Source organism: Hemicordylus capensis, chromosome 2 (assembly GCF_027244095.1).
Source record: "Hemicordylus capensis ecotype Gifberg chromosome 2, rHemCap1.1.pri, whole genome shotgun sequence".
In the NCBI taxonomy this organism is placed as follows: Eukaryota; Metazoa; Chordata; class Lepidosauria; order Squamata; family Cordylidae; genus Hemicordylus; species Hemicordylus capensis.
In genome coordinates, this window is record NC_069658.1 from 84,661,452 (window position 1) to 84,684,769 (window position 23,318).

Consider the following 23,318-nt stretch of genomic DNA (forward strand, 5'->3'; position numbering starts at 1 on the left):
ACTCAGATTTTGACAGCTATGCATTAATGAACAAATGAGGCAGCCATTGAATCAAACTCCCCCCCCCCGCAGATGTTGGACTACAGTCCCCTTAATTCCTGACTATTGGCCACCGTGGCTGGGGATGATGGGAGTTGTAGCCCAAGTTTGTGCAGCCCTGCTGTAAACAGTACTGAATGAGCTCAACCAATGGTCTGACTCAGTCTAAGACAGCTTCCAATTCTCTAGAGTCTCAGGGCAGTCCTGTCACCTGAGACCGCTTTAACTGATGTATGGACATTGCCCCATCTTTTCAATCTGCAAGCAAGAACAAAATCAATTTTCAGAAGTACAAATACAATATAAACAAAAAAAAAATTACTGCCAGTCTAAACACAAATATCATAGCTATTCATGTGAAGTCTAAATCTGAACTTCATACCTCAACCAGCTTGTTAAACAACAATATGGCTCAACTTGAACCTTTTCATCTTTCATGTCTGAAGTGTAGCATTCTAAAACTCCACTATCAACAGTGAAAACTTTGAGCTGCAATTTTCTCTCCTGTGAAGGTTGTCAAAATGGTGGCAACTAGCAAGACCATTTACCGGTATTTATATACTACCTAAAACCAGCGTCTCTTGGTGGTGCACACAAAAACCCCAAACAGATAGTTCCAACACTATCTCACCTTCAGTATATACAAGATGGAGGCTGTTCTCATGCGCACACTAACCCAGGCTAGGGAAGCCCAGCCTGGGTTAGGCTGTGTATGAGAACCGCCAGGATTGGGCTCGATCCTGGCAGGGCAGCATTGTCTAGCCCAGCTGGGTGACAGGATGGCTGTTAGCTGAAGTTAAAAGGATTGAGCGAGCCCTTAACCTACAGGGTTATGTCTTCACTGGGGCTGCATTCAGCCCCAACGGACACAGTGATGGGCTCCTAGAGCACCCATCTCCTTGGGGAATCACACAATGCACCACGCATGTCACACAGTGCATCGTGGACTATCTGGAGGCTGGAACACATCATCCTGGCCTCTGGAGCTCCATGCTGCACCACACAGAGTGGATTGTCTGGGCATGTGGTTTGCACTCCCAGCAACATCTTCGCGATCATCAGGGGGGAAGGTGCGTTGGACCAGCCTTCACCCACCCACCCACCTCAACACCCACCCCCGGTTGTATGAATGGCCCCATGGTGTATCTGAGCAAGGTGATGAACATTTGAAGTAGCTACCCAACTGTTCTGCTCCAGCAACAATGGACTGGCATTATTGGCTTTAAAAGGTTCCTTCCAGAGGTACACTTATACTGTTCCAGCATCGTTCTTCTGCCATGTTTTTGTGACATGTGCTTGCTATGTGCATGAACCTGAGAGCCAATCTATATGTTATGGTGGAGTTCTGAGATTGGGAGTTCAAATATAATGTTCTTTTATGAAAACATCCATTCATCACCACTCCAGTTTGGACTGAAGCCATGGCAGAAGGGAGATGGTCTTCCCCTCATGCCAATTCTTTAATTTGTTAACATCCGTGTCACATGATACATGGGGTGCATGATAGTAGTGGGTGCACACTCATTTCTCTAACACAGGAATTGGATTGCTAATCTGTAAGTGTTTGAACTGCACTTTAGCATCTCATATAAGTAATATGCACAGTACTGTTAAGAATGAAAATATGGCATGTATTTTGGCTAATAATCCCTTTAATCTGTAATGGTTCAGTAGTGAGATTACATTGGATAGAAAGATTGGTATTATTTTAAATAGATATTGCCAATGTGTAATGTTCATAAGTCTCTCAGCTTTCCTGCTTCTGTTTGTCTTTTTTATGGGTGGTTGTGTTTTGTTTTGTTTTTTTGGTGTTTTGTGGTTTTTACTGTTTAATTGATTTTAAGATTTTAAATGTGATTTGTATGGAGTTTTATTGTATTTTTATTTTGTAAACTGCCTTGGGATGTCTTATGAAAGGCGGTATAAAAATCGAACAATTGAACAATAAGTATGTCATTCATAACAAAGTATTCAGGAGACACTTCCCTCTATACCAAGTTAATTATCATGGAAGTGGTTTCAGTTATTCACAGGATTTCTACCCAATCCCCCATTAAATTGGTATACAGTAGCACAGTATAGTACCTGGACCAGCCTAGCACACAGGATGCTCTAGGAGCTTCACAGTTAAAGAATCTACACTTGCACTGCTTCTCAGCTGGCATGCAGGATTGGATATTTAACCTTTAAATCTCCCCGCATGTCAGCTCAGAAATGGGTAATAGTGGATGTTTAAACTTTAATCCCCTCCCTCGAGCAGCCTGTGTGCTTCTCAGCTGATGCACAGGGAGGTTTGAAGTTTAAATACCCTCTCTTCCCACTTCACAGCTGGCACATGAGAGTGGATTTTTAAAACTTTCTTTCCCATAATGATGCTGGCTAAAGAACCTAACCCCATTTTGAGGGTTAGATCAAGCACTCCAATATTGCAGCTTCAACATTCATGGAACTTTCTGCAAACATTACCCCCACCTCCACCCCCATGATATTAGAGGGCCTCTTGTAGTGTATATAGCAACATACAACATTAAAATATCACTTGTTAATACTGTGCAAGTATCAGCAGAGTCGATACAACTCCAGGTTTGGCTCTGTTGTCTAATGAACAGGCACAATCAGACTCTCTTTGAAGGTTTCTACTGCAACCGAACACACAGTGGCACGGAAAAGTCTCTTTTAAAACCAGTTTGCTCAGACAGGTGATCAGCTACAGTAAAAAGATCTTTCAAAACACCACTACTAGCTGCATGCACATTTCTTCCCCACATGCTACCGCCCTAATCTTTATGTAAATTATACAATCTATCTTTGAGAATGCATACTGTTCTTAATATTCACACTGATGTATTGCGTCATTGTATTTTGTGGTGTACAATTATGCAAAGTGGTTTACTGCTCTTCATTATAACAAATTGGATTCCTAACAATAAGCAAATCCATAGTTCGTACATTATCACTGATGGGAAACTGTGATACGTTTTCCAGCAGTGCCACAATTCATTATGAATGAATTCATAATGATCATCAAGTATGTTGTAGAATAACTCATCCTGTCTAACATCTTGAGGCTTTGACATGAAGGGCCCTGAACACTCAAAGTGCCCCCACCCCAGTTTATTTTTTAAAAGATTGGTTCAAAGGAAGCATATAAATTCAACTGGACCTCTTTAGGATGGGCAGCAGCCAGAGGCAGCTCAGAAGAGTAACTGGAAGACATGCTGTGGGGTAAGGAGTTTTTATCTGGCTTCTACACCCCACTCTCCTTCTGGGTGGGGAAAAGGGGTCTAGCTGAAGCTTTTCTGTGCTCTTTTCCTCCTCTTTGCAGCCTGTTTGTTATCTGGGGCTGGGCTCACTCTAATGGTGCTTTGATATCCTGCACCTGGGCCAAGCTGCTTGATTGGTGGAGGTGAGGGCCTCACCGTTTGAGCTTTTGATCTTCAGGCCCTTGTTAGGGCGTGCAGCAGCCAGAGGCTCAGCCAACCCCCAAAGGGGGCCGGCCTTTGGTGGCAGTCTTCGGGGATGGGACTAAGAGCTGGGGCCAACATTGTTTTTGGACCTCTGGAAGGAAGACTCCTGCTCACTTCATTGTAGCCTAGTACTTAGTTAGGACTGGTACAGGTATGTGTCTCGGGTTGAACAGAGATGGGGAGGTGGGGGATGACCCTGAGGCAGCTATACCAGTGGCGGTGGTGAACTGATGAAGATTTGGCATTGGTAGGCTAGCAAGCAATTATAGGGGAAGGGAAATCAGAAATTTAATTGCTGTTTCCCCTTCCAGCAGACCCCTACCACCTTTTGACCTTGGAGAGCAATGCACCCACCCACAGAAATTCACCTTATTACTCTGTACTGACAGGTCAGTTCAAAATAAATCTGAGGTAGTCCATGACTTGATTATGGATGAAGCAGCTGACCTGGTATGTATCACAGAGACCTGTTCGGAAAAAGCTAGTGGTCCAGTTTTGTTGTGAGCCAAGGCTGATTTGTACACTAGATATGCTCCATAAGCTAGCATAGGAAATTAGGCTTGTTGCACCAATATCACAGTGACCAGTTCTTTATATGGTGACCATGTGTATTCTGGGCTTGAAGGCAAAAAGACAACCATACACTCTTACACAATTCAATGGGCTTTATTGAATATAAATAGATTCAACAGCATCAATCTAACTGAGCAGGAAATAAAAACAATCAATCCTAGCTACTAGTAATACCCAAGCAGTTGTTCTAACTATCATATGTGTAGAGATGCATGTCATCTCAGTAATTACTTCTAACTAGCAAGAGATAGAGAATCTGGAAAGGAGAAGGAGGATGGAGTTGCTTGGAAGCGCCAGGGTTAGTGAAGGGCATGGAAGTTGGGGGCAAAGGCATTTTACCAAATCTTGTCATGGCCAGATGGATGCTAGGCTAGTGTCGGTTACTGGAGAATGTTGCAAACAGGGCTTCCAGTGGATTGCTGGTGCTGGGGTTCACAGACAGAGTTAGCTCCTTGATTCTTCGCCCTGCGGCAAGAATCACCACGCAGTCTCTTGTCTGCAGGTCGCAGGCCTCTGCTAGCTCTGAAGCTAAACAGCAGGCACTTGGGGTGTACACATGAGCAAGTATTGCTTGTCAGGCAAAGATTGCTGAAGCCCTGTCCAGAGAGCTCACTTTTTTATAGTTGTTCAATCATTTGATCTCAACATATGAGTTTTCTCAAGATATCAGCATCCTTCCTGAATCTCAAAGTGTTAATTGCTCATGACAATGTCTATTTGTCTGTCAGAGGAAGGCTGAGGAGATGAGGCCCATCTCCTAAGAACAGCCCTGCTGGATCAGGCCCAAGACCCATCTAGTCCAGCATCCTGTTTCGCACAGTGGCCAACCAGATGCCGCTGGAAGCCACAGGCAGGAGTTGAGGGCATGCCCTCTCTCCTGCTGTTACTCCCCCGCAACTGGTACTCAGAGGCATCCTGCCTTTGAGGCTGGAGGTGGCCCACAGCCCTCCAACTAGTAGCTGTGTACTGTCATCAGAAAACATTATAATCTTGTGTTCTTAAAACGATCTGCATTTCTGAGCTTTGCAGATGGGCATTCTCTCTGGTCTACAGACTTCTGGCACCTTTGCCTCAGAGAGTGTTAAAAGTCAAAGGTATTAAGAAGGAAGAGTCTAAGCTATGTGTGTAAGACAACAATTAAATCACTTCTTGCGTAATTCTACCTAGTGTGCAATTCTAAAACATTCCAAAGTAACAGCAAGAGGATATATGTGTGAGACTAATAATCAATGCATCTGATTAAGGCAAAACGATGTAGGTGACATCAACTTTGTAAACATTCTGCCAGAGGAAATGCAGGATTAGCTTCCAGCTTTCCCAAAGCCATTATTTGAGAGCAAAGTCCAGACACTTTGGCTTGTCTCTTAGAAGGGCTGCTCCATGGTGGAGCAGATGAGAAGATCTGGACAGGGAGGTGGGGTGGCTGTGGTCTATAAGTGTGGCTCCCCCTTACCAGGATCCCTTACAGGGATTTGGCCTATATTCAATGTGAGTGTACCTAAATCTAGGGACCAGGGACAAACTGGGACTTCTGCTGGTGTATCAATCACCCCGTTGCCCAGTGGAGTCCTTGACTGAGTTGATGGACCTGATTTCTGAGTTGGCATTGGAGTGGCCCAGGTTGTTGTTGGTGGGGGCCATCATTTTGGGCCCGTGTTGTCAGAAGCAGTTCAAGAGTTCATAGTGGCCATGACAGCTGTGGACCTATTCCAGTTGGTCTGTGGACCGACAGATTATGCTGGCCACACACTCGATTTGGTCTTTTGCTCTGATCAGGGTGGTGTTCCATGGGTGGGGACTCCTGTCATCTCCCCATTGTCATGGACGGATCACCATCTGATTAAGGTAGAACTTACAGCCACAACCCACCTCTGCAGGGTTGAAGGACCTATTAGATTGGTCTACCAAAAGAGGTTATTGGATCCGATAGGATTCTAAGAAGCCTTGGAAGGGTTTAGGGTTGGCTCTGCTAATGATTCTGTCAATGCTCTGGTTCAAACATGGAATAATGAATTCACTAGAGCAGTAGACACAATTGCTCCAAAGTGTCCTCTCCGATTTGCTTTAAAGACAGCTCCATGGTATTCAGATGAACTACAGGAGCTGAAGTGGCAAGGTAGATGACTAGAGAGCAAGTGGAGGAAGACTCGACGCGAGTCTGATAGTGCACAACACAGAGCACATTTGAAGATCTGTGTTCTGGCAGTGCAGGTGACAAAGAAGCAGTTCTTTTCTGCCCACATTGCTTCCACAAATTCATGTCCAGCTGAGTTGTCTAGAGTTGTGAGGGGGCTAGTATGTACCCCCTCCCCCTTGAATTTAAACTTGGAACCATCGGCTACTTGCTCTGATGTTTTTCATGACTTTTTTGTGGATAAAATCTCTCATATTTGAGCTGAGGTGGATTCCACAGTTACTGCAGAGTCTACTATGGAGGTGTCAAGCAACTCCTTGTATGGGAATAGACTGGATCATTTTCAGTTTGTGACTCCTGAGGGACAAACTGCTTCGGACTGTTCATCCTACAACCTGTTCTCTTGACCCTTGCCAGTTTGGCTTATCTCATCTGATAATTATATTATCAGAGGGGGTCTGGTAAATACTATAAATGCCTCTCTGAGAGGGGACAGGATGCCTCCTTGTCTTAAGGAGGCTATTATTAGACCACTTTTGAAGAAAGCTGCACTGGATCCCTTGGAGTTAGCTCATTATAGATCTGTTTCTAATCTTCCATGGTTGGACAAGGTAATAGAGCGAGTGGTGGCCTCTCAGCTCCAAGCAGTTTTGGATGATGAAGACTAGCTAGACAAATTTCAGACTGGCTTTCATGTGGGCTATGAGGTTGAGACGGCCTTGGTTGGCCTGATGGATGATCTCCAACTGGCTATCAACTGAGGGAGTGTGACTCTGCTGGTCCTTTTGGATCTCTCTATGGCTTTCGATACCAATGACTATGGTATCCTTCTGGACCACCTGAGGGAGGTGGGATTGCATGGCACTGTTTTATAGTGGTTCTGTTCCTATCTCTCTGGTAGATTCCAGATGGTGTCACTTGGAGACTGTTGTTCTGCTAAGCGAGAACTCAAGTATAGAGTGCCACAAGGCTCCATACTGTCTCCAATGCTCTTTAACAGCGACATGAAACCGCAGGGAGAGATCATCAGGAGGTTTGGTGAAGGGTGTTATCAATATGCTGATGACACCTAGATCTACTTCTCCATGTCAACCTCATCAGGAAATGGCATAGCTTCCCTAAACGCCTGCCCGGAGACAGTAATAGGCTGGATGAGGGATAACAAACTGAAGTTGAATCCAATTAAGATGGAGGTACTAACTGTGTGGGGTCAGGACCCGAGAGATAGTTTAGATCTGCCTGTTCTGGATGGGGTTACACTCCCCCTGAAAGATCAGGTACATAGTGTTCCTGGATCCAAAGCTCTCCCTGGTTTCTGAGGTTCAGGTAGTGGCCAGGAATGCTTTTTATCAGCTTCAGCTGATATGTCAGTTACATCCGTTTCTAGAAGTGAATGACCTTAAAACAGTGGCACATATGCTGGTAACCTCCAGGCTTGACTACTGTAATGTGCTCTACCTGGGGCTACCTTTGTACGTAGTCTGGAAACCACAATTGGTACAGAATGCGGCAGCCAGATTGGTCTTTGGGACAACACGAAGGGACTACATACTAACACCGGTTTTAAAAGAAAAGCACTGGCTGTCAATATGTTTCTGGGTGAAATACAAAGTGCTGGTAATTACCTATAAAGCCCTTAACAACTTGGGTCCAGGCAATTTAAGAGAGCACCTCCTTTGTCATAAACCCTGCCACCTGTTACGATCTTCTGGAGAGGTCCGGTTATGGTTGCCACCAGTTCATTCGGTGGCAACCCAGAACTGGGCTTTCTCTGTGGCTGCCCCAGGGCTTTGGAATATGCTCCGTGCTGAAATAAGAACATCTCCTTCTCTGTTTGTTTTCAGGAAGACCCTCAAGACTCTCCTGTTCTCACAGGCTTTGAATTAGAGTTTATTTTAATTATTTTAATTATTTGTTTTAATAACTGTTTTTAATTGTTTTTGTTTTTATTGATTGTATTATGCCATGTATTTTAATCTGTGTTGACTTTTAAATATTTTAAATTTTGTACATTACAGTACAAAAAGAGCTCATTACAGTAGTCAAGTCTGGAGGTTACCAGCATATGTACCACTGTTTTAAGGTCATTCACCTCTAGAAATGGACGTAGCTGAGGTATCAACCAAAGCTGATTTTAAAAGCTGATATGCAAGCATTTGATATTTTTGTCAAGATCCTTTGAAAAATCTCTTTATCTTTTTTCCTGGAATATATCCATCTCCAAAACATGCTTGATGACAGGATGTCATCATAACCATCAGATCTGATGAATTAATACTCTGCTATATGTCAGCTTCTCTTCAACAGTGTTCAACTTCCCTAGGTAGATCGGTACAGGTAAGTTTTCCACATCACTTCTTTGCAGTTTCCATGAGAGACCTTGTCCTCTTGCTCAGTGTTCTTTGATCTTAGAGTCTTTCAAAGTATGTTGGTATAGTTTCTGTTTAAATAGCTCCATTTGACTTCCAATAGGGTTGTGGATTCTTTAGCTTGCCTGTCTGTAGAATGTCCTGTGCCTGTCTGTGGAATGTTCTCAGTAACAAAAAGGCCATCAGTTACACATTTGTCTAATTTCATGCTGTACTTGTACATGTTTTATAGCCAGTTTTCATATTTCATGGTCTATGCTAAATAGGTGGTCAATAAAATGCTAGCATGCCCAATTCTGAGGTCATTCACTGGTGGTCTACTTGGGTTTGGGAGCTGTGTGTACTTCCAATTTTTGGTTATGTGGAAGCAATGTAAGAGGAAAAGCTGGATAGAAGTGATTATGTGGAAGGAAGGTAGGACAAAAACGTACCCAGGTTTTGCTTCCACACAATCACTTCTATCCAAGTGTTCATCCTACCTTGCTTCCACGCAACCGAAAATTGGGAGTACACACAGCTCCCAAAACCAGGTAGACCACAGTTTTTGATTGTGTGAATGATCTTGCTGTTTAAGTAGTATATATTTGCCTACTTCTGTTACCAGTATTTGTCAACTACTAGTAATATGCACACGTTGCCTTTAGTAATATTTGCCTACTACTTTACTAGGCTTGGGAGAGGCAGCCCTGCTTTGCTTCAGGCACTGTTTTGGAGATTCCAAAGGATCTCCTATCAAGGGTGGATTAATCTTTTTGCTGCCTGTAGGCAAAAAAGATTTGCTGCCGGGCTTGAGGGCTGGGAAGGGTGGTCGGGGGCAAGTTTAATCTTTTTTTAAAAAAACTTTAAACTGTTGTGTCCACAGAAGAGCCCCAAAATGGGCTGAAAATGGCCCAGCCAGTCATTTGGGCAACAGGCAGGCTCAGGGAAGGGGCTCTTAAATGCCTCCAAATCTCCAGCCTCAGTCTCCCCTCACCTGTTTGTTTTATCCAGACATCGAGTCCTTCCCAAGGACCTGGGATGGCTGAATTTTATTGTCAATTGTTACAGATATTGTCGCAGAATATAGGCTGTTCCCAGTAAAGTTGCTTTTTGTAATTGGCTGATGGTAATTTCTGTGGCCGCCTATGGTATTGAGGTGCTCTTCAAGGTCTTTTGGAACTGCACTTATTATTATTATTTCTTTCTTGTTTACACAGTCAGACAGGTGTTATTGACTGGTTTGTTTTATCCAGATGTGCAAATGCACTATCAACAATGTCAGTATATATCAGTTGTGAGACACACCGAGCAGTAGTGTATTAGAGGGGTGGGTGTGAATATTTTAATACCAAAATGCAATAAATCTGTAAACTCAACGGCAATCTTATGCACATTTACTTGAGATTAAGTCCCAATGAACTTGGTTGGGGGAGAGGTTACCTCCAAGTAAACATCCATAGGATCTGGATGTGTCCTTAGTTCTCATCCAACAACCTTCATACACGTGCACGCTCACACACATACGTACACACTCCTCCTGTTAATCCCTAAATCGACTTCTTTCAAAAGAAGCTATGGGGGCCCCATACTGAGACCATAGCAGTGGTTGGTTGGTTTGTTCATTTGTTGTGCTGTTGAGTCTGTGTCAATTCCTGGTGACCAAAGAGCCATGTGGTTTTCTTGGTAGAATATAGGAGGTGTTTACCATTGCCTTAGCCCACACAGTATGAGATAACTGATGCCTTTCAGCACCTTCCTATATCACTGCTGCCCAATATAGGAGTTTCCCATATTCTGGGAACACAGCAGTGGGGATTCAAACCAACAGCCTCCTGCTCTCGAGGCAGGTTGCTTCCCTGCTGTGCTATTAGGTGGCTATATTAATCCCTTCCCATGTGCCATTTTCCTGATCTGAATCATTCACTGTCTATGCTGCTCTTTACCCTTTTAGGGAAAACACTGTAGGGGCTCATGATATGGCACACAGAGGAGCAAAGAGTAGCCAGTCCCAGTCAAATCTGGGGAGCCGCTGGCTGCTTTTAAGAGAAATTAACAAAGATTGCAGATCCAATCACTTAATCCAAAGGAGACTTGTGGCACATTAAAGACTAACAGAGATGTCTTTAAGTTGCCAAAAGACTCCTCTGTTTTTGTTATAATGGACAATGAGACTGCCCACCCACCCCGTGTATTTAAAAAAGCTACTTATGTTTACATTACAGCAGCACCCTCTCATGACCCCTATTGAACAAACAGCTATCTCGTCCAGCACCGACCAATCAGATGTCTTTGGAAACATCACAAATTGTATATGATGCCCTGTTCTTTGTTCCCAGTATTTAGTAATCACTGGCATAAACACAGAAGTTCAATTGTACCACCTGCCACGGCCAGTGATAGATACCTTCTTCATGAAATTGTCTTTCTTAAAAAGCCATCTAAACTAGTGGTCACCTCTACATCATGCACTAATAATTTTCATAAATTAGTTGTGCATTGCATGAAATGCTTTTTCTGTATGGTTATACTGTGCTTGTATTTTAAATCTCTTTAGTCAGATCTATGTTTTTATATTCTAGCTTAATATTTTAATTGTGTAATTTTTATAGTCTTGTTTTAATTTTTCTGTGTGAACTGCCTTGGGATTGTTTTAATGGTATACAAATTTAAATAAAATAAATAAATAAATGCTGTTTCTTTTTCTTTGTCCTGAACCTATACCCGATGGTAGAACTTCAAGTTCTGTACCATAGGAGCAAGAAAAACACATCTTACATCTCTCCACATTATTCACAGTTTTATCTTTTTCTCTTCACGAGACAGTTTCAATCTCTTCTGTGATTCCTCAACAAATTTCTGCAACTCCTTCCTCTCCTGCAATCTCTTGATCTCCTTGCCCTTTTCTGCACTCTTTCCAGCACCTTGATATCCCTTTTGGAGATGTTGCTACTAGTACAGTACTTGAAATGCAGCCACACCATTTATATAACATTAGGATAGTCATAATTTAAATTGTCACTTTTCTAAAAATTTCTAATGTACTCTTTTCACCACCATAACACACTGAACAGGCATTTTCAGTGAGATTTCCATCATGGCCTCAATATCTCTTTCAAGAGTGTATGTGAATATTATAGTCTTATGCTGCAGTTCTAAGCATTGCTTACTTTGGAATAGGTGGCAAGACCCATCTGGATTTCGACCCTGAGGAGGCCCTCTCAGAGGAAGAGTGATTCCCAAATGAGACCCCCGGCCCCAACAAAAGCTTCTCAGATCTAATAGACTCTAAATAGCCTAGAGTTAAATCCCCCTATAGATATTCAGAGGAAACCGGGAATTACAAGGATCTGCCCACCCACCAGCCAGACCTTTGCCCCTTCTCTGGAAGCCCCTCCATTACTTTGGCACCGCAGGATCAAAGGCAACGTTAAATCGAAGCCAAGCTCCAGTACTGGAGCTCATCTGGCTACTTAAGACCTCCCTCCCAACTGTTGGAAGTGAAGGACTTTGCGCTGTCTCTTGTCTCAATGACAGTGGAGGACAGACTAGTGAGTCAGAGGCCTAGAGGGTCAAGACATTGGTCATCCCTTCTCTACTGCTCTGACACTATCCCTTTGGAATGTAGATTGCTACTCTTGGGGACTAACTTACTTCCTTCTTGCTTTGCACTTCCTCTTCCCTTTTCTCTTCCTGTTCCTTCCTTCTACCTTGCAACATGCAAGCTCCTCTCCCTGCACCATGTGTGCAGAGATGCAGAATCCATCTGCATCCAGCTAGACAGATAGATTAGAGATCCTAGCTCCTCACTTTCCTATCCAGAATGGAGTTCTCTAATAAATACCATTTATATTGATTTGAAACTATGAACTGGCTCCAAGTTACTTTACTCTCAGCATACACGTATGCCTAACCAAATTCCGCTGTGTTGTGCCTCTGTGCACTCTGCTATAATGAAAAAGGGTTTCTCTTACCAGAGAGAATTCCCAACACCAACAGGCTTATCTGAAGCAGCAGGAGGCCAGCTTAGGTGGCTGCCTTGGATCAGGGTCGATCTGAGCTCCAGGAGGGCAGGTCTCCTGATGTCTTGTGATGGTTGCCTTTCTTCTAGGTGATGCTTCTGCCAGAGGATTACATCTGGCAGGAAAGAGGTGCCTGCCTCTTACCTCCACGCTCTTTGGCACATCTGAGACAAATATGAAGAAAGAAAAGACAGTCATGCAAGTAAATAGGTAAGCTAGAAGCAGGTTTAGTACAACAGTGTACCAGAGAGGCAAAGTCAAGTCTAGCTGCTGCCTAGGCGAAGATGCAGGTTAGACCTGAAAGATCAGAACCAAGTTGAAGCCAGAAGACCATAACTGTCCATTTAATAACTCTACTTTGTAGCTCTGAACAGTTTATCATAAGGGCTACAGCAGTGCAGGATTCTGGTTCAAATGTTGAATGACCCTGGCAAATGGTGATAAATTCATGAATGACATAAACATGGTAATCAGTCAATTGGCAGATATAGCAAGTCATGCTGCATATACACTGGGAAACATATCCTGCTTCCTCGAATCCTTTAGCTGATGTAATGAGGAAATAAATCAAAAGGAAAGGCAATGTTATGGTGCCACACCTTTTGCAAACAGTACAAACCTGTCAAAATTTTGACCAGAAAATAAAAGTATAATAAAACAGATAATTATAAGAAAGTTAGTTCTGTCCTCATTTGTTTCTTGGTAGCTGAGAATTGTTCTTACAATCTGAGGTATGGACCAATAGCTAAATAAAATACTTTTCTTTGAGGGGGAAATATTTTCTTTTTTCAAATTGGGAAAATAATTACATTAGTTTGGCTATACTTTTAAAAAATAGAAATGGGGAAATGTTTTCAAAAATGCTTTTTTTAAATTCAGGGTCAGAAAGAAAAGAGATGCACTATACTTATGTTTAAAAAGAGAAAACAATAATGTATTTAAAAAACAAACTGGCAAAGATTATTAAATCTTAGTCAATAAGAGTTTAAAATATAATGGGATAGTAATGGTAGATATGGAGTGGTTTCACTTCCCTTCCTTTGTTTAAACATGGTTTTCATAGAAGACCATGACATTCAAATCTGTACATTTTCCCTGTACTATTTTACTTTCCCCCCCCCCTGTAATATTTGAAAGAAGTGTAAAAAGATAGGCACTGTGGTGGCCTTCTCGTTTTTTGATATATTAAAAATGTTATTAGCTTATTTATGAACCAGGAATGACAGACCTGTAGGAGAGGAGAGCTGGTCTTGTGGTAGCAAGCATGACTTGTCCCCATAGCTAAGCAGGGTCTGCCTTGGTTGCATCTGAATGGGAGACTTGATGAGTGAGCACTGCAAGATATTCCCTCAGGGGATGAAGCCACTCTGGGAAGAGCAGAAGGTTTCAAGTTCCCTCCCTGGCTTCTCCAAGATAGGACAAGATTTTTTTTATAGGACAAGATTTTTTTATTGAACCAACAAACTACCAAAGCAAACAGTACGTTGCCAAAGCACAATTATATACAAAGTGGTTGTTTGTACATGATATATCTACAAAGATTTACACACAAGGATTTGGAAACCCACAGGGTTATGAAGTATATGCAGGTAGTACTGTAACTCGGGGGTGGGGGATTTCAAGGCACATCAGGTAATCGGGGGGGGGGGTGTACGTCCAACGTCCATTTCCACAATTTGTCCCATTGCTGTTTAGAAGAGATACTCTTGTCTTTTTGCACATAACCATACAAACTTTTCCAGAAGAGATTTGCTGTCTCATCTGCGTGAACCTCTTGGTCACGTCTTCCCTCCCTATTCTTATTCAAGAGCATTGCATAAATGACATACAGGTTTACTAACCTGATTACAAGAAGGGGAACGTTCCAATTCCCTAGTATGAGGGCACCCGTTCCGTCCCATTTCCTTGAAGGTTTCTTTCTGGGACCTCGAAAGGAGGTTCTATCGCTCAAACCCGAGGTTAGTTCTTCCCAAGTCTGTTTTCCCAAATCAGGCCACTCTAACAGCTTGCTTACTCCCCGCCACACTCTTTTGGCTACCACACGCTCTTTTAAGAAATGTGAGTGGGTTTCCCTGAATGTTTTGCCTAGCTCACTAGCTTTCTGTTTGCAGGTGATTTTAGGGCACTCTTGCTGGTCCTCTGGGAGCCATGGCTTAGCCGCATTAAGTGGTAGTACTTGATGGTATAAGTGCCACCTTGTTTCCCATAAATGGAAAGGGACTTTTTTCTCTTTAAAGAGAGCGATAGGGTGATCGGGTTGCAACAAGTACTGTGAAGTGCGGTGTTTGTAGCGTTTACGTTCTAAATCAGGTTTTAAGAAACCCACTTCTAGAATCTCTCCATAAATTGTTTTCCTTAGCTGCTTAACTGAGGAGGATCCTTTAAATAGATCCGGTTCAACCTTCCATTTTTTAAGTGTGAATAACAAATCTCTCAAGTAGTCTGGGTGTTCTCTTTTTAATACTTGTGTGATATTACCATTGAAAGATCCTTTCCCCCACCATGCTATGCCCCATGCTGACTTGCGCCAACGCAGAGCGAAAAGCGAGACCTCCTGCAAAGTTTTTTGCAGGAGGTTGGACATATTATGGACATTCACGAAAATCCAGTTTCCAAAATTGTAGGACATGAATTCAGTTACAAAATAGGGTTGCAGGACAGGTAGGGCTAGGCCTCCCCGCTCAACCTCCTTAAATGCTACCACACGGGCCAAAGGGAAGGACGCTGTGTGCCATACTAGACGGAAGATCTGGCTTTCAACTCTCCGAAGGAGATCGAGCAGGGGAGGATAGACTACTGCCAGGTTATGCACCGGGGGTATCAGGTAAGTCCGGATGTAAACCGCTTTCTGGTACATGGCAAGGCTCCATTTTTTCCACATGGTGATTTAAAGCATTACTTTTTCTTCCCAATCTGTCCAATTTCCCCCCCAGACTTTTTCCTTAATCCCATATTCAATCCCCAAAATGTTTACTGTATCTACCCACTTCAGTCTGGACTCTCCAAGACAGGGCTGAGAAAGATTCCTGCCTGCAACCTTGGAGAAGCCGCTGCCAGTCTGTGAAGACAATACTGAGCTAGATAGACCAATGGTCTGACTCATTATATGGCAGTTTCCTATGTTCCTAGACAGTAGGCAAATATATTGGTGAAGACTTAATCCAATTTCCTCAGATATTGAAAAGATAAGTATAATGTGAATATAAATGTTAATACTAGCGGTGCTTTGATTTGGGGCTGCCTCGTTGCTTCAGGAGGGCCCATATTTGATTCAGGGGTGTTCCCACTTCACTTCAGCACAATTCAAAACTCTTGTTCCTGGTAAACACAGTCTTTTCTGTGGCCATGACTGCAGCCCTGAAGAAGACTACAACTCCCAGGACTGCAGGGGGAGTCCAACTTGGGAGCCATGTTAAATTGCAAAAAAGCATCACAGCCACTGACACTCGGAGAAATATTAATTACCTTCAGTCTGTCTCCTGCTCCCTGCCAATTCTTGTAAGTACTTACAGAAGGCAGGGGGCAAGAAAAACTGTAGTGGTCTAACCAAACTGGCCTGATTCTATTGAATTCAAACCAAATTTAGCCCAAACCAGACAGCAATTTGGTTCAGACCAAATTGGCCCAAACTGGGCCAAATCTGAAAAGGATGTCAAAGCTTCATACAGCCCTGTTACATACAAGCCCAACCTGGAATTTTATATTAATGAACATTAATATTTTTACATTCCTTTTGATTTAACAAACTTTGCTGTGTAGTTTGTTAGTTCTACATCTGAATAATGGTTGGCGCAACTTAAACAAACAATAAGAAGTAGTATTTCTTGTGCAGACGAGTTTTGAGACAGTCTAGCCAGCTTCTCTAACACAATTTCTTTCTCAAAATCACTAACTTTATAAGAGAATAAATGCCATCAAACAAACTCCTGTTTCAAACTGCATTCATATTGATTACTGGTGATGTAGTTTTCTGACTGCAGAAGGTAGTTGTGAGTGTGTGCATGAGAAAAAGAGAGTGGAGGGAAGAGGGAGAGACAGAAGGAGAAAACACACTGGCACATATAATTCATCTTAATAGACATGCCTTGGTTTATTTCTGCTGTCTTGTGCTGCTGTGAATAACAGGAATGGTGAAAACCTTCTCTAATGGAAATTCTCTATTCACCTCAGTGAATTTTGAATCAGGCCTAAAATTCACGTCTCTTTACTTGAAGATGACTTCATGCAGGCCAAAAGGCTTTTAGGATTATACATGGGAAGGTCATTCATCAACTCTGCCATATCCCATTTTCTATAATATATAATGCTTTCTACATTTGTGCACTTAAAGAGGGAAAAGGCAATGGTGGCAATTCCTGGGGTATAATAAAGGAAACAATGTAAGGCACAGGTTTATTGTCAGCAGGACTTTCTTCTGGCCTAATATTGATAAGACACATAAGATTTGAGATCTGATCTCCCAGGAATCAGGATTTTTTTATTTTTAAGCAAATGTGGGAAAGAGGGCATAAATTGAATCAGGGCTTGATGCTGGGGAGAGGTGGGGGGGGTTAACCCCCCCCCCCGTGTTGTTTTCATAATATAAATTTCCTTCCACAAAGCTTTTTTTAACCCTGCTTGGGGAAACATATAGGTATTTGCACATTGTAGCTTCAGAGAGAGAACAGCTTAGATTGGAAAAATTGTGGGCAGAAGGGTTACTGTCCCTTCCCCCAGCGCTATAGTTTCAATCCAGTTCAGGGATCCCCAGTGCTATTTTAAATTTTGAAAAACCAGAAAGATCAGGAGTGACAGATTATAGTGGATTAAAGCCTTTGTCTCAGAGCAAGCTCATGTAAGAGGAAGAAAAATGCTGAATCATCCCTGCTGAGCTTTCTGGCAAGGCTTCTCCTAAAATTTTCCTGAACCTTTTAGTAGGTTCTAAAGGCTGCCACCACCACCCAGTTATCCACAGAGCTTAACACCACCATCACCATGGAGAGAGGAGATCTGGTCTTGTGGTAGCAAGCATGACTTGTCCCCATAGCTAAGCAGGGTCTGCCCTGGCTGCATATGAATGGGAGACTTGATGTGTGAGCACTGCAAGATATTCCCCTCAGGGGATGAAGCCACTCTGGGAAGAGCAGAAGGTTTCAAGTTCCCTCCCTGGCTTCTCCAAAATAGGGCTGAGAGAGATTCCTGCCTGCAACCTTGGAGAAGCTGCTGCCAGTCTTTGAAGACAATACTGAGCTAGATAGACCAGTGGTCTGACTCAGTATATGGCAGTTTCCTATGTTCCTATGTTTCCTATGTACCACCCGGGCTTGGGGTGGAATCTCAGGGAAACTCTCTTTTGCTATTGGAAAAGTACACAAATCTTCCATGTGTATGCCTGCATGTGGTGAGAAACTGATAGCTGTGGACTGCCTGAGGTGTATTTGCACTAGAGTAAAAAACCCTTTCAGGCCCACCCTACTCCTGAGTTAAAAACCCACTCAGAGAGGCTTGTAAAAAAAAAAAACCGGGGTGGGGGAGAAAGTTTTATTCAAATGCTACAGAATGCTTCCATCTGAGGCTTTCTCAGCTTTTCGTTACAGGTAAAAATACTCAGGTTACAAAAATACTTCAAAAAGCACCCCAAATAGCATTGGGGTGGCACACTTTTAAAATTGTGGTTACCCAGTTGCAAAGAACAGGTATGTAGGCAGGGACGGAGCCACCACTGGGCAAAAGGGTTCAAAGAACCCAAGCCGCCCACCAATCAGGGGGCGTGAGTGTGACCCTAGCCACGCCCCCCACATCTGACATCAGACGCGGGAAGGTTTGGTTTCAAACGGACCGTGTGCGGGGCCAAATCAGCCACTTGCACGCTGCACGGAGCCGGAGTTACTCTCTCTAACTGTGCAGGGAGAGCCGCTCCTAGTTTCATGGTATTAGAGTGAGCAGAGGTGCCTCAGAGTAAGGGATGAGCCCTGGGAGCGAGTGGGGGCAGCGGCAGCAGGAGCGAGGCGGAGAGGTACTGGGTGGCTTTGCATGCGGGCTGCGGAGCTACTGAAGGGCTACTGAAGAGTGCCTGAGTCTGCCAGGGCTCCTTTGAATGGTCTGACCCAGGGAACCCCCATGGTTAAGTGGGCTGCTGTGTAGTTGGGTTCATTCTGGGGCTGGCTAGGTCCCTCTTCGCAAGGTCTTCAGGGGGCAGGAAGAATCACTCATCGATCTGCTGGAGAAGTGCTTGTGAGGGCTGTACATGGTAGCAGCATCTCCCACATGGGGAAAGGGCAAGCTGGTTGGCCGGCCGGCCAGCCTCTCTCAACCCAGAAGCATGGCCCCCCTGCTCTGTCTTGCTTCTACAGCCGTGTGCGAGGGAGACAAAGGAGCAAAAGAACAACGTGAAGGAAGGAAGATGCAGTCGCACTCTGCAGCTAGTCAAGCAGTCTTGGGGTGAGAGCTCCACTTGAGCTTCCTACTCTCTGTTTCTCTTGCAGCCCTGCCTGCCTCCTCCCAGGTTGGCTCCCAGTTGTTTTCTCACCTCACATGTCCCTCGCAGCACCCCTTGGGGCCAGGGGTGCTGCTGCCACCCCCCTGATTCCAGGCAGCCTCTGCTGTCCTCCCCTAGTTCAAGCGAGAGCATTTTGCAGCCCCTTAACTCCTGTTTGCAAAGAGGCGGCAACTTCTGACGCTGTGTGTGCTGCTTTCTGACCCTTCCTACTGCTTTCCCCCCTCCCCACTTGCCCCTCGCCTTTTCTTTCTCTAGTTCCCCATGCTCATTTGCATGCTTTTTCTCTCTCTCTTCCGAATGGGGGAGAGCTCACCCTGCTGCCCTTTAAGGAGTCAGTGAGGGTGAGAAGGGCTGCTGGTGTTTCTTTAAGCAGCAGGTCTTCCTCCTGCTTATTTTGACAAGCGTGGGAAATGAATGTTGAGTTGGTGCTTTCACTGCTTTCATCAGTGGAGTTGATGCCTTTTAGACGTATGTGATGACTACCCCAGGAGCTGAGGGCTGCCGGGTTCTTTGAACCCATCCCATCCACTCACTTATAGCTACACCCCTGCCCTGCTCCAGTGCAAACTGGCTTGGGAGTTCAGTCCCCACTGAAATCTATGAGGTTTACTTCTGAGTAATTATGCACTGGCGATTGTTTCCGGCTGCGATTCCCAATGCACACATGCCTCGCATTCGAAAAGTGTGACAGCTCCCCACACCCGCCCCACGGAAAGCTGGTTCTGCGTACTCCTTCTCCAACCACGGCTGCCAGCCAGTGTTCTCCCTTAAAGCCCATCATCTCCCAGCCATGCAGCCGCCTCTCGCCTGGGCCACCATGCGCATGTTGCCGGGCTGCTCCTGGCTGACAAAATACCCAACGTCAATTCCCTGCTTGTAGACGTCGCGGCTTTGTTCACAACTATGCCATCTGCTCGAGCTCAACTCCTTCAGCAGGCGGGTTGCCTGCAACCTCTTTCCTTTTGGAAGTCCTTCTTGGTAAACAAACCAAGCGGGGTGTGATGATGATGATGGAGGAGGACGGAGTGGCGAAGGAAGAAGGGGTTCCCCCCCCCCCCCGTGTCTTAAAAGCGGCTTCCGGTTTTGCTGCCATATTCCTTTTTTGGAAGCGGGGGGAGAAGGAGCCTTGAAACAAAACAAGGCACCGAGCGAGGAGTAGGCAAAGTGGGGCGACGTGAGGAGGAAGAGGAGGAGAGAGATCCCACCCCAAGGGATATCCCCAACAGCCATGAGGCACCTTAGGAATCACTTTGGAGAGAGTGATGATGCTGCCCCTGGGCCGCAGCCGGGCGTGGACCTCTGCTGCTGACATCACTTCTCAAAACTGCTCCAAGTTGCAAAACTTGCAATCAGTCTCTCTAGCCATTTGCTGATCTCTTGCCTTCACACCGGGAAGGAGCTGGGGCAGCATAAGCAGGAGGAGACGGGGTGAAGTCAAACCCCTCGCCCTGTCTGGAAGGAGATAGGAACAGGCACGCAGACATTCACACTGGCTCATTCATGGGCTCGCTGCTCCACACAGAGCCAGCGCCCCATTTCTCACCTTCCCTCCTGCGTTGCCCCTTTCCCACATTCTGGCCCAGAGAGTTGCCAGAATGAGCCGGCTGGCCAGCTCTTGAGCTTCTCTCCCTCTTTCCATTTTGCATTTGTTTCCTTTTTCTTTTCTTTTCTTTTCTTAGCTGGGGCGTGGCTAACTGGGCTGTGTATGACATCAGATGTGGGGCCAGGGGCAGCCGTGCCGGCGGCCACACACAGGCCGCTGCCAGCCTCGCTATGCCACTGTATGTAGGAAAATGCAAAAGCACACTTAAAAGCTTACAGTACAGGTAAGCAATCACAGAACAGTATCAGGGATATACAAAGCACACACCTAAACCAAAAGTCTAATGCAAGGTCTGACTAAATAAATTTTTCTCTAGACTAATTTCCCAAAGCTAAAGCCCTGGCTTGCTTTTCTTGATCTCACCAAACTCTGGTTGAGGATTCAAGCTTCCTGCCCTCCTGGCTTCCCAGGACCTACAGAGGCATTTTCCTGCAGCCAGTCTTCATGGCCACATGTTCCCTTCTGCACCCCTAACCAACTTTTTATAACGAAGCATTCCTTCTTCCTCCCAACAGCTCCCTCGGTCCCACCCACAAGGAGTGGTGATTGGCTGAGCCCTGGAATTCACCAGCCTGTCAGTCAGGACAGGGTTCACTTCTGGTTAACTCTTTAGGAGAGGGCTGGCTGATCACTACACAGATGTACTGCTTCACACTGAAGTTTCCCTAAGTGGGAGCAGCTTTCCAGGGTCACAGGTTTTCTCCAGTCCTATTCCCTTCAGGAAATGCCAGCAATGCCACTAAAGGTGCCAGAGATTGACCCCAAGACCTTGCACATGTGCCACATGTGCTCTGCTACCTAGCTTTGGTCCCACTGAAACCAATATGCATGAGTGCTTGAATTTGAGATAGATTTAGGAAATCTATTATATTAATTCTCGTAGACGTGCCTCTGTGGGGATGCGTCCCGGCAACCCAGCGGATTGGCTGTACGGTGGAGGCGCCAGATGGGCTGGGCAGCGGTTGGCCGCGTAGGGAAGTGGCCGTTTGGGGAGGAAAGGAAAGCGGGCAAGTGGAGAGGAGAACTGAACAGACTGGGGCAGAAGGGAGGGGGGAAGCTGAGGGGAGAGAAAGCGGCAGAGCCTGGCTGGGCAAAGACAAACAGTCGGCCGCTTCGGAAGATGCTCTCTAGAGGGAGGGCTGCAGGAAGGAGCTGGCTGAACGCTTGGCGGCCCGACACCAGGGACTGGAGGAAGGAGGATGCGGCAATGGCCAGCAGGGAAAACAAAAGCAGGCTAAAAAGCGGAGGCGGGGTGGGTGAGGGAGCACGAATGAGAGAGAGAAAAAGAGAGAGAAAGAGGTGGAAACGGAGGAGGGAGCAAGCTGGGGCAGAAGAATTGTGGGGGAGGGGACTGAGGCAGAAGGCTTGGGGGGAGGGGAGTAGGAGAATTGGCCGGCCCACGCTGGCTGGCCTGGCCTGGCGACCGGTGGTGGCCGCAGACTCTAGTGATTGAGAGAGGCAGGTGGTGGGGGAGACACAGAGCGAGCGAGAGAGGCACGCGGGGAGGGGGAGACAGAGCGTGCGAGAGAGGCATGGGGGAGAGAGACAGCACAAGTGAGAGAGGCGCGTGGGGGAGAGCGCGAGCGCGAGAGGCGTGCAGGGGAGCGACAGCGCGAGCGAGAGAGGCACGGGGGAGCGACAGCGCGAGCAAGAGAGGCGCGCGGGGGAGAGACAGAGCGAGCAAGAGAGGCGCGCGGGGGAGAGACAGAGCGAGCAAGAGAGGCGCGCGGGGGAGAGACAGAGCGAGCAAGAGAGGCGCGGGGGGGAGAGACAGAGCGAGCGAGAGAGCTGTGGGAGGACCAGCCAAACAAATTCTCCCAACTAACCCCCAAAAGGAAGTGAACTACCGCACAGATGTTCTGTGCGGGTTCAGCTAGTAATATTTAAACCATAATCTATTTCCAAATCAAGGGCTCCATCTATGTCAGATATCTGGCAAGCTACATCAAAGCTGCTAAGTTTTGTATAAAGGTAGGTTAATAATTTGTTCTGCAAGATTATAGATTTCAAATACTGGGCCATTTACCACAGAAAAAGATGTTAAAATCTCAATTTATTTTTTATTTATCATTTAGCATTATATTCATATTAATACCCTAATATCCAGAATCCTGTTTCTAAAGTCTCTGATACATCCTTCAGACAAGTACACAAAGGGTTGCCCATGAGAGGAAGAAATGCCAAGTGACATCATGAAAATAAGTAATGTATTAAGTGATAACAAGTTCCTGCTTGAAGTACATTCAGACAAGAATTCACATCATACACATCAGCAAATGCTTTTGCTTGGAAGAATATGTTTATGGACAGATATTAAGTACTGACTTGTTTTCCAATCTTCTGTTAAAATGGGAAGGAAAAGGCATTCTTTAGATGATTCTGTTTTTTATTACAAGACTCGACCCAGCTTTCGCAAGTTGAGCGATGAGCCTCCCCCACTCTGCCCTACTGACAGTACTGGATCAGTGTTTATAAGGTATGTGAAGTAAGTTTTTGTTTTTGGTCTTTTAGCAAGCATTTATTTATTTATTTAAATTGTTTCTATCTCTCCCCTCCAGCACACTGCGTGTCCCGTCCCCCCCCCCGCTTATGCTCAACTTTCCAGATAGTTTTAGAAAACTATCCATAGTTTGCTGCCTGAGAAGTACCTTTGGGGA

The 23,318-nt window shown here is 45.1% G+C and overlaps 1 long non-coding RNA gene across 2 annotated transcripts in view; it reads right to left on the reverse strand.

Moving 5' to 3' along the window:
- The window catches only part of LOC128346859 (uncharacterized), a 43,120-nt gene that overhangs the window by 14,286 nt on the left and 5,516 nt on the right, over nucleotides 1-23,318 (reverse strand). For both annotated transcript variants that reach the window (XR_008317245.1, XR_008317244.1), the window contains exon 2: nucleotides 12,533-12,744. This is a non-coding gene — a long non-coding RNA (uncharacterized LOC128346859). The remainder of the gene's footprint in view (nucleotides 1-12,532; nucleotides 12,745-23,318) is intronic.